Source organism: Cibotium barometz, chromosome 18 (genome assembly GCF_041138505.1).
Source record: "Cibotium barometz isolate CiBa-2024 chromosome 18, ASM4113850v1, whole genome shotgun sequence".
NCBI lineage: Eukaryota > Viridiplantae > Streptophyta > Polypodiopsida > Cyatheales > Cibotiaceae > Cibotium > Cibotium barometz.
The window spans coordinates 32,003,448-32,013,875 of record NC_141063.1 but is presented as its reverse complement, the minus strand read 5'-3'; the positions used below and the strand labels follow the sequence as shown (position 1 = coordinate 32,013,875).

Sequence of the window (10,428 nt, the reverse complement as noted above, 5' to 3'; positions counted from 1 at the left end):
CCAGTTCCTTGAACTTGATTCCCGTGTAGGTCGAGGAAAGAAATGGTTCCATTATGATAGTGAATGTCAGCCTGATTCTTCTTATGGAGCCAATCCATTCCAAGGATTCCGTCATAGATTCCCAAGGGTAAGACTCTAAACTGGCAGTCAGTTACATTCCCATTTAGATTAAACTGAATATAGTCTGTCTCATGGTGTGTGAAAATAATCTTCCCACTGGTCAATTCTACTTGTATAGGTTTACCTATTTTCTGATCTAAGACAAACTTACTCAAGCATCCAGGGGAAATAAAAGAATGTGTACTGCTTGAATCAATCAAAAGCTTAAAGTGCTTACCCTTATATTCTGTTAGAGTCTGAAGGACTGAGAACTGACGATTCTGCCCTTGATGTTCAATGGTGGCATAAATCTGTCCTCTTTCTTCCTCCACTGTGTCAGCTATAGTGATAGCTCTGGCTGTTGCTGTCTGGGGTGGGATTCTCTCTCTGTGGCTCCCCCAATTCTGGGAGGGAGTTCTGAGAATACTTTGCATTGAGGCTACAAGCTGAGCTAGCATTCTTCTGGGGTTGCCCTGATTTTGGCGAGAGGGACCCTGATTAGGTTGATAGGAAGGAGTCGGTCTCAACATTCTAGGACCTTGGCTTCCCTGGCGCATTGTCATAGAAGGAGTTGGGAAATCCTTGAGATGGTGTCCAAAATCTTGACATCCAAAACACTTGTTCTCATTTCGAAGCTAATCCTTCTACATCCTGGAAAGATCCGGAGTTCTAGAAAATGTGCTTTGAGGAAAAGGCCTTTCTTCCATTCTGAAACTTCTCGTCTCTTGGTTCTGATTGGGACCTTAATGTCTCTTAGGAGGTGGAAAGTTGGAAGTGCTCCCTAGAGTTTGGAATCTTTTCAAGAACGAGGGAGCTAGCTTTGGCGAGACCTTGACAACAAAAGGCCTTGGCGGAATCCTTCGCCATCCGCACTGCTTCGGCCATTGAAATTGGTTTAGCATTCTTTACTAGGGTATCCAAAGATTCGTTCATTCCCCGAATGAACCTGGCCATCAGCTGTTCTTCATCCAGTGGTGACGAGTATTTGAGGAGAAGAGAGAATGCCTCGTGATATTCCTCTGTGGTACGGCTTTCCTGGGTTAGTTCCAGGAACTCATTCATCTTTGTTTCCAGGAAACCTGGAGGACATAATCTCTTCCTGAGGTATGCTTTGAGATCGTCCCACGTTTGGGTGTTCTGATCTAAACGGTTTGTCTCATAGTGGTTTCTCCATGCTACTCTGGTTGTTTCTACAATCTTCAGCCTAGCAAGATCCACTTTACTTTTTTCATTGTATCCAGTGACATTGAAGTATTCTTCCTCCATGGCTTCGATCCACTTTTCCAGAGCCTCGCCTAAGTATTCCCCTTCACCTTTGAAGGGACCTGGCTGAGATCTATGAAGAGCTTTGTGAACATCAGGGTCAAGCTCCTCCTCATCCGTGAAGGATCTGGCTGTCTACCACCACGATTCGCACGTCTCATGATTCTACCAAAATGATACATCGTTAAATTTCTATTTGACTTCGTCTCAAGATCCTAAGACTTAAGAAGTTCAGGAATAATTACTTTAAACAAGGTAATTATTCTTACTAAAGATCTACGACATACGTCCGAGAAAACATATCTTATTTCTTTAAACTCGATATCTCGTAGTCAAAATCACTTAAACAACTAGAATTTTCACAAAACATTCTTTATTTACATAAGGTTTGCAATATATATATATAGAGAAACATGGCTCCAGAAAATCAATGCCTCCATTGCATATGCATGAAAGGACGATACTATGCTGTGGACATGCCACGATGTAATTGTTCCCTTATTGCTATTGGTGCTACAATCTTATTCCTCGGGATAAAACGGCTAAGAAGTTTGAAAAGATGATAAGTAATCCTAAAATCTTGAGGTGTGGGGTGATAAAGAATAACATCACGAACCACCTTTAGCCTTAACAAGACCATGGCTAAAGAGATGTTTTGCCTCAGCATCTGGCACTGGTTGCAAGAGGCATGGATATACTACCGTACAAACCACTTATGCTGTCGTCTCTCAGCTGGGTCTGAAAAATATAGCTCCTCGAAATGATTAACAAGACTCGCCTTGCTAGTTTGAGTCATGGCGGAGGAGAGGATATGCTCAAAATCAAAAGCAGTCATATCCTGATTTCGATAAGATCAGGGATACCAGATAAATATGGAGCGTCCATCTATAAAATCCAATTCAGCAATGAAATTTAATCTAAATGAAAATACATGTGAATGCATCTTTCTAGGATTTTATTATAAAATTCAGACAAAATTCATCTTTGATTCTTGAGCTTTCAACAAAGCTCTGATACCAGCTGTGAGATCCTTGCCCCCTCTGCGCATCTAACTCTGGAGTGCTGGCAGCGGAAGTATTAACCTTGCACACAGGGTAGAGCTTCCCACTCGGGTCCTCGCCCACGAATGTCCGGACAAGAGACTAATCCGACGATTCTTCCAAAGCCGAACCTGGAAAAAACTTCCCTCACCCAGAAAGCATAGGCGATTCCTCCAAGAAAATCTTCTAATGTAGCCAAGGGCCTTAACTATCCCTTGTATTCCGACCGAACCCGCGGGTCACATGGTCGAATCAAGGAGGAACTTGCACTTGGTTCATAGAAATTATCGCTTTTCCCCCCTTAAGCGAGGCATAGCTCAATTCTGATGTAAGATGATTATTGTGCCTTTTTCCTTTAGTTAATCCGTTGTTAATTATATTATTTATCAAGCCTTCTAGTTCTCTTAATCACTTGACTATGGGGTTAATTAGTTTTGATCATCCATAGACTAGCCTAGGTCCATGTTTCTCAACATAAAGTTATACAAAAATGATGACATGGTGCTTTTTATAAGAATCTTGAGCACATATACCATCACTACATCTACCTCAAGAACAAAGAGGTACATGGTAATCTCCATTGCAAGCTGACATCTTGCACAATCCTTCTTCCAACCTTTGGATTGGCTAAACGTTGTTAAGTAAGGTGTACACAAATAGAAATGCTCCAAGTGCCATGTGGAGGTCAAATGCATTGATAACAAGAGATTTCATTTTCACCTTATTGATGTTGCTACACAAGAAGATCATCTTTGAGCTATGATCTACACCATGTCTAAGGTGCGTGGGGATAAAGAAAAAAATTAAATGGAAGTGTAGTTATCGGACATTGGACCTGCGTAGAAAGAGCATTGATGGGAGCTCCTTTTTAAAGACCTTTGATGGCTAAGAATTGCTGAAAAATATTGTTTTGCAACTTTTGTTGGATGCCGCTATCTATGCTACTGCGAGCCATAGTCACAAGAAACGTTTCATCCATTTCGACACATTTCATTTCGTTTCACTTGGTCTCAATGGACAAAATAGAGATGTTTCAAAGTGACAGTTGTCAAATCAAATTTGGAAAATTTGAGAAATTAAGAAAAAAAATTGGAAATTTCAACAATTGGGTGTGAAGTTAGATGCGATTGAGGTTGAGAAAAGTATGAAATTGGGATTTATAAATTAGGGGAAAGTAAGAAATGATAGAAATTTCAACTATTGGATGTGAAATGGGATGCAATTGAGGCCGAAGTATAAAATTGGGATTTAAAATTTGAAAGAAAGTGAGAAATTGAAGAGTTACTAGAATACTTGCAAGAAGTTTAAGTGTGAAATTGACCAAGAAGCCGAATTTGGGCAAAACAATGGTTGGAATATTGAGAGGTTGAAAGTATGAAGTTGGGATTTATAAATTGGGGGAGAGTGAGAAACTAAAGAGCTAGTGGAATACTTTTAACAAATTTTAATAATTGGGTGTAAAATTAGATGTAATAACTAATAAGTCAAATTTGGGGACTATTTTTGTCTACTTCATTGTTTTATCTTTATGGGTTACTTAGAAAAATTGAGATAAAGAGGAGAAGAAAGTGAAGAAAGGAATAAGAAGAAGAGGAAAAGAATAAGTTTTTTTTTTAAATTTAAAATATCAAATTTGGGCAAAATGACATTTCGTTTGGAAGTGTTTTGTTCTGTTTCAAAACATTTTGCTTATTTTATTCGTTTCTTGTTTCATGGTGGGGACAAAACAAGTTTTTATGTGACTATGCTTTGAGCTGGGAAACCACTGTTATATGCTATGAGAGACCATTGCAAGTTTTGTGGAGGTTCTGTGGAGGGTCACTGCCTATGCTATTTGTAATTATTGTAGTGCTTCAGTGTTACTACTGCTCTCTCTCTCTCTCTCTCTCTCTCTCTCTCTCTCTCTCTCTCTCTCTCTCTCTCTCTCTCTCTCTCGCTATTGTTGAGTGGATACTTAGCATGTTCAAGCTAGGGTCTCTTTGCAAAGTTGGTCTACTATCGCATGAAGGGATGGTCTACCATAATGTAGAGAATGTCTTCTTCTACTCTACCTTTACTAGTGAAGAAAGGTTAAAGTGAAGAATGGAAGAGAGTTATTTAAAATCCTAAACTTGAACCTAGTTAATTAGACCTAACCAAGCAGCAATCCTCCTAACCAAGCTCTAATACCAAATTCAAAATATGGATCCATGGAGACTTATAGCAAAGTATTTGACTTATCATTGAATGAGATATTTAAAATCAATGCACTAGTTGCAGTTAAGGAGACTCAATGATAGCACAAACAAGACTCAAATTCATTGCTTAATTTACACACTAATGAGCTTGAAGATACATGAATTTATAGCTCACTAATGATACACAATTATCTCCATTAAATCTCCATATATCACTCCATCTACCAAGGGTTCTCTTGATCATGCCATGAGGCCAGGAATCTACCCATTTTTCCTTTTGAAATGTCACCAAGCCAAATAACCTTTGTACAATCAACCTTTAATCACACACACCATACAATTTGGCATTGTAATTTAATCACAAATTCAGCAACTTGAAGAGGCCTAAAGTTCATATTCATAAGTTGTAACCTCATATGTGACACATTGCTTCTTCTCATTAATGTGTGAGGAGGACTCATGTGGGATAGAGTAAAGGTAGCAGGAAGGGTAGGGGCAGCTCTTGTTAAGGATTATAAAGAGAAAAATAAGTTCAAAGATGTTATTATGAAAATTACTTACATAAAACACTTAAACTTACATGACTTCAATAAGTTATGAAAGGGCTTTTTGATCGACTAGGTTCTTTGTACAATAAAATGATGGCCATATGTAAGGAATATGTGAAAATTCTATATAAAATGAGAAGTGACACATATAAAGGGGTGATAATCAAGAAGAGAAAATGACATTGGACTTAATGAATAACTAGTGGGTGGTTGCTACTACCAATCAAAGAAAGACTAGGTGGTTTTTGCTTTAAGAGACACTTGAGTCTAAAGGAGAGTAGGCCAAAGATAAGGCAAGTCAATGATGATAAAAAAGAAAGAATCTCTTTCTAAGGAAATTCTGTAAGAGAAGAGACAAAGGTTGCAATACTTTTAGGATAATCCAAAATCTTATCAAGTCAAGCGATGAGGTTAGCATTTAAAAAAGAAAGATTGTTCTTATAACATAAATGAATAAACTTGCTTGATTGCTCATAATATTAAGAGCATTTACAAACTTATCATGGAAGAAACAATGCTGCTATGTTTATCATCCATGTTCTATGTTGGGATGAGTAACCATTTTCCCTACCCATTGCTTCTAAGGGGTAAACTTGCTCATTCATTTTGGATGTGGTGAGCAAGGGAAATGGATGATGCATGGGGAATATTGTCCTTGGTGGGCGGTAAGGGTTAATGCACATGCACTTTCACCCTTTGTTTTGTTGTGGGTGGGGCATTGGGGGGGAAGTGTGATGAAGAAGCACAATGTTCCTAGATGATGATCAAGATCTTTGCCTTTCCCCGTAGTGATGATTCATGGCTAGGCTTGCATTTTCATGGTCATCACACTCATTTTTAGGCATTTTAATCTCTAATTACTTGCAAGATTTTCAAGTCTCGTGAAAAGAAATACACCACAATAGGGAAAAAAACGAGCAATTCAAGGCGATTGCCGTCATTTTGAAGGTTGAGGTTGCTTGTGAGAAAGACAACATTGGTCATGGCCATTAAGTTGTTTGATTTGAACTTGAAAGAAGAAATGAGACAGGGGAGGACAAACAAGGTTGTCCATAGGTTATAACAAAAGAAACCACCAAAAAAAAATTGTGGAGAGGTTGAAAGTGGAGCTTATAAAATTTTATAAGAATGAGGAGGCTACATAGAGAAAGAACCTTCAATACCAACGGAAAATCTAATGGTGGAAAGTTGAGCCGTCAAAGGGAGTTATGGAGGAGTGACTTCAGCCTTTCTTCTTCTTCTTCTTCTTGTAATATGTTCTTCTTCTCGTGTGCTTTGTAACGAGATATAAATTCTATAATCTGTTCTCTTATTTTATTTTATTGGCATTGTTACTTTAATTCGGGTAGGTGTGGGGTGCTCTTCCTTCCATGGCTGCTACGGTGGCTTGGGCCAACTTTTCATCATTTGTGTTTTGTGGCTTGGGCCATCTTTCCTCAAGCCTCACACATGCCTCACCAGCTTTCTTTCTTGTCTTCATCATTGCTCTCCTCTGCACCCATAAATCAAATTATTATTATTGTAGGGTTACCAGATGGAGGCTCTTCTCTCTCGCTCTCTGTCTGTCTATATGGGCGCACATTGTAGAAGATACTTTCCCATCCACAGGGCTATGGAAGTTGGAGCTTCTTTGTGCTCACTTCTGAGAGAGGGGCCAGGGCGCACTGGGAGTGGGTTTATGCCAGGTTTAGTAAATGCTTATTTGGCAATTTGACATCCTCTGATTCCTCTCTCTTTGTCTGCAATGGGAGTGCATTTAGTACTCTTGGGCTTTGTACCGCATTCCATTAATGCAAAATCGGAATCTTGATTCTTCTCTCTCTCTCTCTCTCTCTCGCACACACACTCAGACTCTCTCTCTCTCTCTCTCTCACACACACACTCTCTCTCTCACAGACTGACTGTCTGCCTGCGTAATTCAATTATGGAGTCTCTTAACTCATCACACGCATCATGCCATCCCCCCTCTCCCCCCCCTAAAGCAGACTAGAGCCAACACAGCCGTCCTCTCTCTTCATCTTCCGCTTCATTACCCACCATTAAACCTTCTTCTCTCTCTCTCTCTCTCTCTCTCTCTCATGACACTACCAATAGCCATTCTGCATTTTTTCAGCTTCTGATTGCCCTCTTTGTCTACTAAGAGAGCTAAGCTTTTTTCTTCATTCTTCGCGTTGTGATTTCCCTTTTAAACTACGCTTTTAAACTCCTGCCAAAATTTCCGCCCTGGGTGTCCACCCAAAGCTAAGCTTTTTGAACCCATTTTGGTTGGTTACGCCAGCCCTTATATATACTGCTGCTGAGACTTTTGCGCGAGGGCAGATTCAGGAGAAGTCTTTCTTGCAAGGAAAGCTATAGCTTGTTCTCAATGCCATGCCAGAGGAACAGCATCAAACGCTGCAGAAAAGCTTAGTTCTCTGTCAACAGCGCCATCCCCCACTGTAGAAAGTCCTCCATCACATTCTACGCATAGCCTTATCTGCTTGAGAAAAGGTAGGAAAAACTGCATCAAATACTGCAGGACAACAAAGCGTCAATAAAGTTTGGGAATGAGAAAGATGAGCCAGAATGGGACAGCAGCAGCCACGGCGGCCGCCGGCATAACTGAGAACATGAACACAGTGGGGCTGGGCTATGGCATTGCCATAGCTGTAGGTATTTTGGTGCTCGTTTCTACCATAATGCTGGCATCCTATGTTTGTGTGAGAGTGCATGGAAGGGGAGAAGCTGCAAGAGTAAGAGGAGTAGGTGGACTAGCAGGGGCAGAAACAGGTGCAGGAACGAGAGGCGATCGCATTGTTGCTGGGGATGGAGGCGGAGGACCGGGAGACAGAAGAGATTCAGAGGACAATGCAACAATATCAACAGGGCATGGTGACTGGACCATAGGAGGGCTTGATGAAGCCACTCTTGAGAGCTACCCCAAGTTCAGCTATACTGAAAACAAGCTTTACCATGGGTACCAACATGCAGATGATGCCTCGTGTTCCATCTGCCTTGCTGACTATCGCGATGGCGAGCTCATCCGCATGCTGCCGGATTGCCGCCACAGCTTCCATGCTGCATGTGTCGATGCCTGGCTACGCCTGCATGCATCTTGCCCCATGTGCCGTACATCCCCCCTCCCAACTCCTGTCTCCACCCCCCTCTCCGAGCTCATCCCACTCGCCCGCCACACAATCCAGTCCCATTACAGGTGAGGAGATCCCTATTCATTTGCAGCAGTTTACTGTGACCTGGACACTCTCCTTTCTGTCTTATCAGCTATGATCCACTTTTTGACAGCTTCTGCTCTCTTTAAAGAGCTCACATGATGTGTATCTGCTTTAGTCAGCAAAGATACCTTTGCAGGCAAATCATCCGTCTTCCTGGGAGTGGTGTTTATGTGCATGTGATGCACCATAAACACTGTTTGATGCTCCTTTCAGCGGTGTTTATGTGCATTGATGCACCATAAACACTATTTGATGCTCGGTGCATTGGTCGGGTTTCCGTGGGCAGAGCATGGCATGCTTGTTGCCTATTTAGGCTCTTCATACATACATTGTTGATCTAGCAGCAGTGACTCACTAACTCAGGCTTTATCAAGCTTGTCAATGTCTATTTGCTTTTTGAGAGTTTTGTAAGCATTTATAATGTAGCCTGTATGGAAGGTATGTCCCCAACGTCCAAGTCTGTGGATATCCAAGCACTGATTACTTATTTTTAAGTGATAAATATCTAATGATGCATGATGCATGGACATGAGTGCATCAAGGAGTGAGGGTCTTGTGTAAACTTTGCCATGGCATGCTGAACTTGCAAATTTATTTGATTATCATGTTGGTTTCACCTGTATTTGCCATTGGTATCTTTTGTGATTGGATTCTCTCTCTCTCTCTCTCTCTCTCTCTCTAACTCACTCACTCACTCTCTCACACACACACACACACTCATGCGCGCACGTGCGTGCGTGCATCTCTGTTGCCCACTGTACACACATGTGCTCGGGCAGTGTTAGGGGGTAAATTTTTAATAAACCATACATTATTAGTGCGTGTGTGCATGTGTTCGTGCATCTCTGTTGCCCACTGTACACACGTGTGCGCAGGTAGTGTTAAGGTGGAAATTTTTAATAAACCATACATTATTCCTTCTCACTATGGGTTGAACCAAAGATGGGTGAATTTTGATCAAGCATTTTGTTCCTAATCTCATCCAATTAAAACTTTTTCTAGAAAGTTTTCAGGAGGTAATTTTACTTAACTCAATTTGAGTTGGATTTTTCATAGATTTAAACCAAGTCTAGGATAAAGTGAGCCAATCTTTTCATGAACTCTAGTTGATGGATGTCCCCATTGATTTCTTGTGTGCAATGTGCCTCCTCCAAACTTGCTAGCTTTTGTACTTCATTCTCAATTGTTGGCTCATCATCAAGTGTGGAAGAGCTTTCACATCAAAAAGCTACCTCACTTACTTTGGATATGGTCGTCTCTTCCTTTTTGTGCTTCAGTACCCTATCATCTTTATCTCTTTTGATTTTAGCTCCTATGGAATGGGCGCAAGGGCATAAATCTGGGGCAACGTTTATATGTTACTACATGCCATATCTTCACTTGACTTGGGGCAAGTGAAGATATGGCACAATCGAGATGTCCCATTATTAGAAAAGATTCAGATTTAAGAAGGGCCTTCTAAGAAGAGCCATATTATCACTTTTTTAGAGAAAAGTGAGCTTTGTTAAACGATATATCTCATGTTAAAATTCTTATATGTGACATACCGTTGGAAAGCCATTGAAAAGTTAATTCTAAATCCGTTGGAAAGCCATTGAAAAGTAGATTCTAAATCTATTATCTTCAACAAAACATGGTCAAGTTATGCCTTCCTCACTAAAAAGATAGGTTCCAATGATTCACATCAATGTTGGAATCTATCTCTTAGTAGGGAAGACATAACATGAGCATATCAACTCCAAATTTAATTAGAGGCAATAGATTTAGAATCTACTTTTCAAGGGCTTTTCAATGTTATGTGACATGTGTGGGTTTTGATGTAAGATACATAAGATTGACCATGGGTTCTTTTTTTCTAGAAAAGTGATGACTTTAGAGGGTTATTTTTTAGTCCAAAATTTTTAATGTTACATGCCAGATTTTCACTGGACTTTGGGTAAGTGAAGATATGGCATAGTTCGGATATCCTACATGCCATAAATCTAAGGCAAGGTCCAGATGATCTTACATGCCATGTCTTTACTTGACTTGGGCCAAGTGAAGATATGTCATAGTTCGGATATTCCTACATGTCATAAATCTAAGGTAA

The 10,428-nt window shown here is 40.4% G+C and overlaps 1 pseudogene across 1 annotated transcript; it reads left to right on the top strand.

Moving 5' to 3' along the window:
- The first annotated feature begins 6,583 nt into the window (after window positions 1–6,583).
- On the top strand, window positions 6,584–8,789 carry LOC147629210 (putative RING-H2 finger protein ATL69 pseudogene; annotated as a pseudogene). The gene has a single exon (XR_015267919.1). The product of XR_015267919.1 is annotated as a putative RING-H2 finger protein ATL69 pseudogene (transcript).
- The last annotated feature ends 1,639 nt before the right edge of the window (window positions 8,790–10,428 follow it).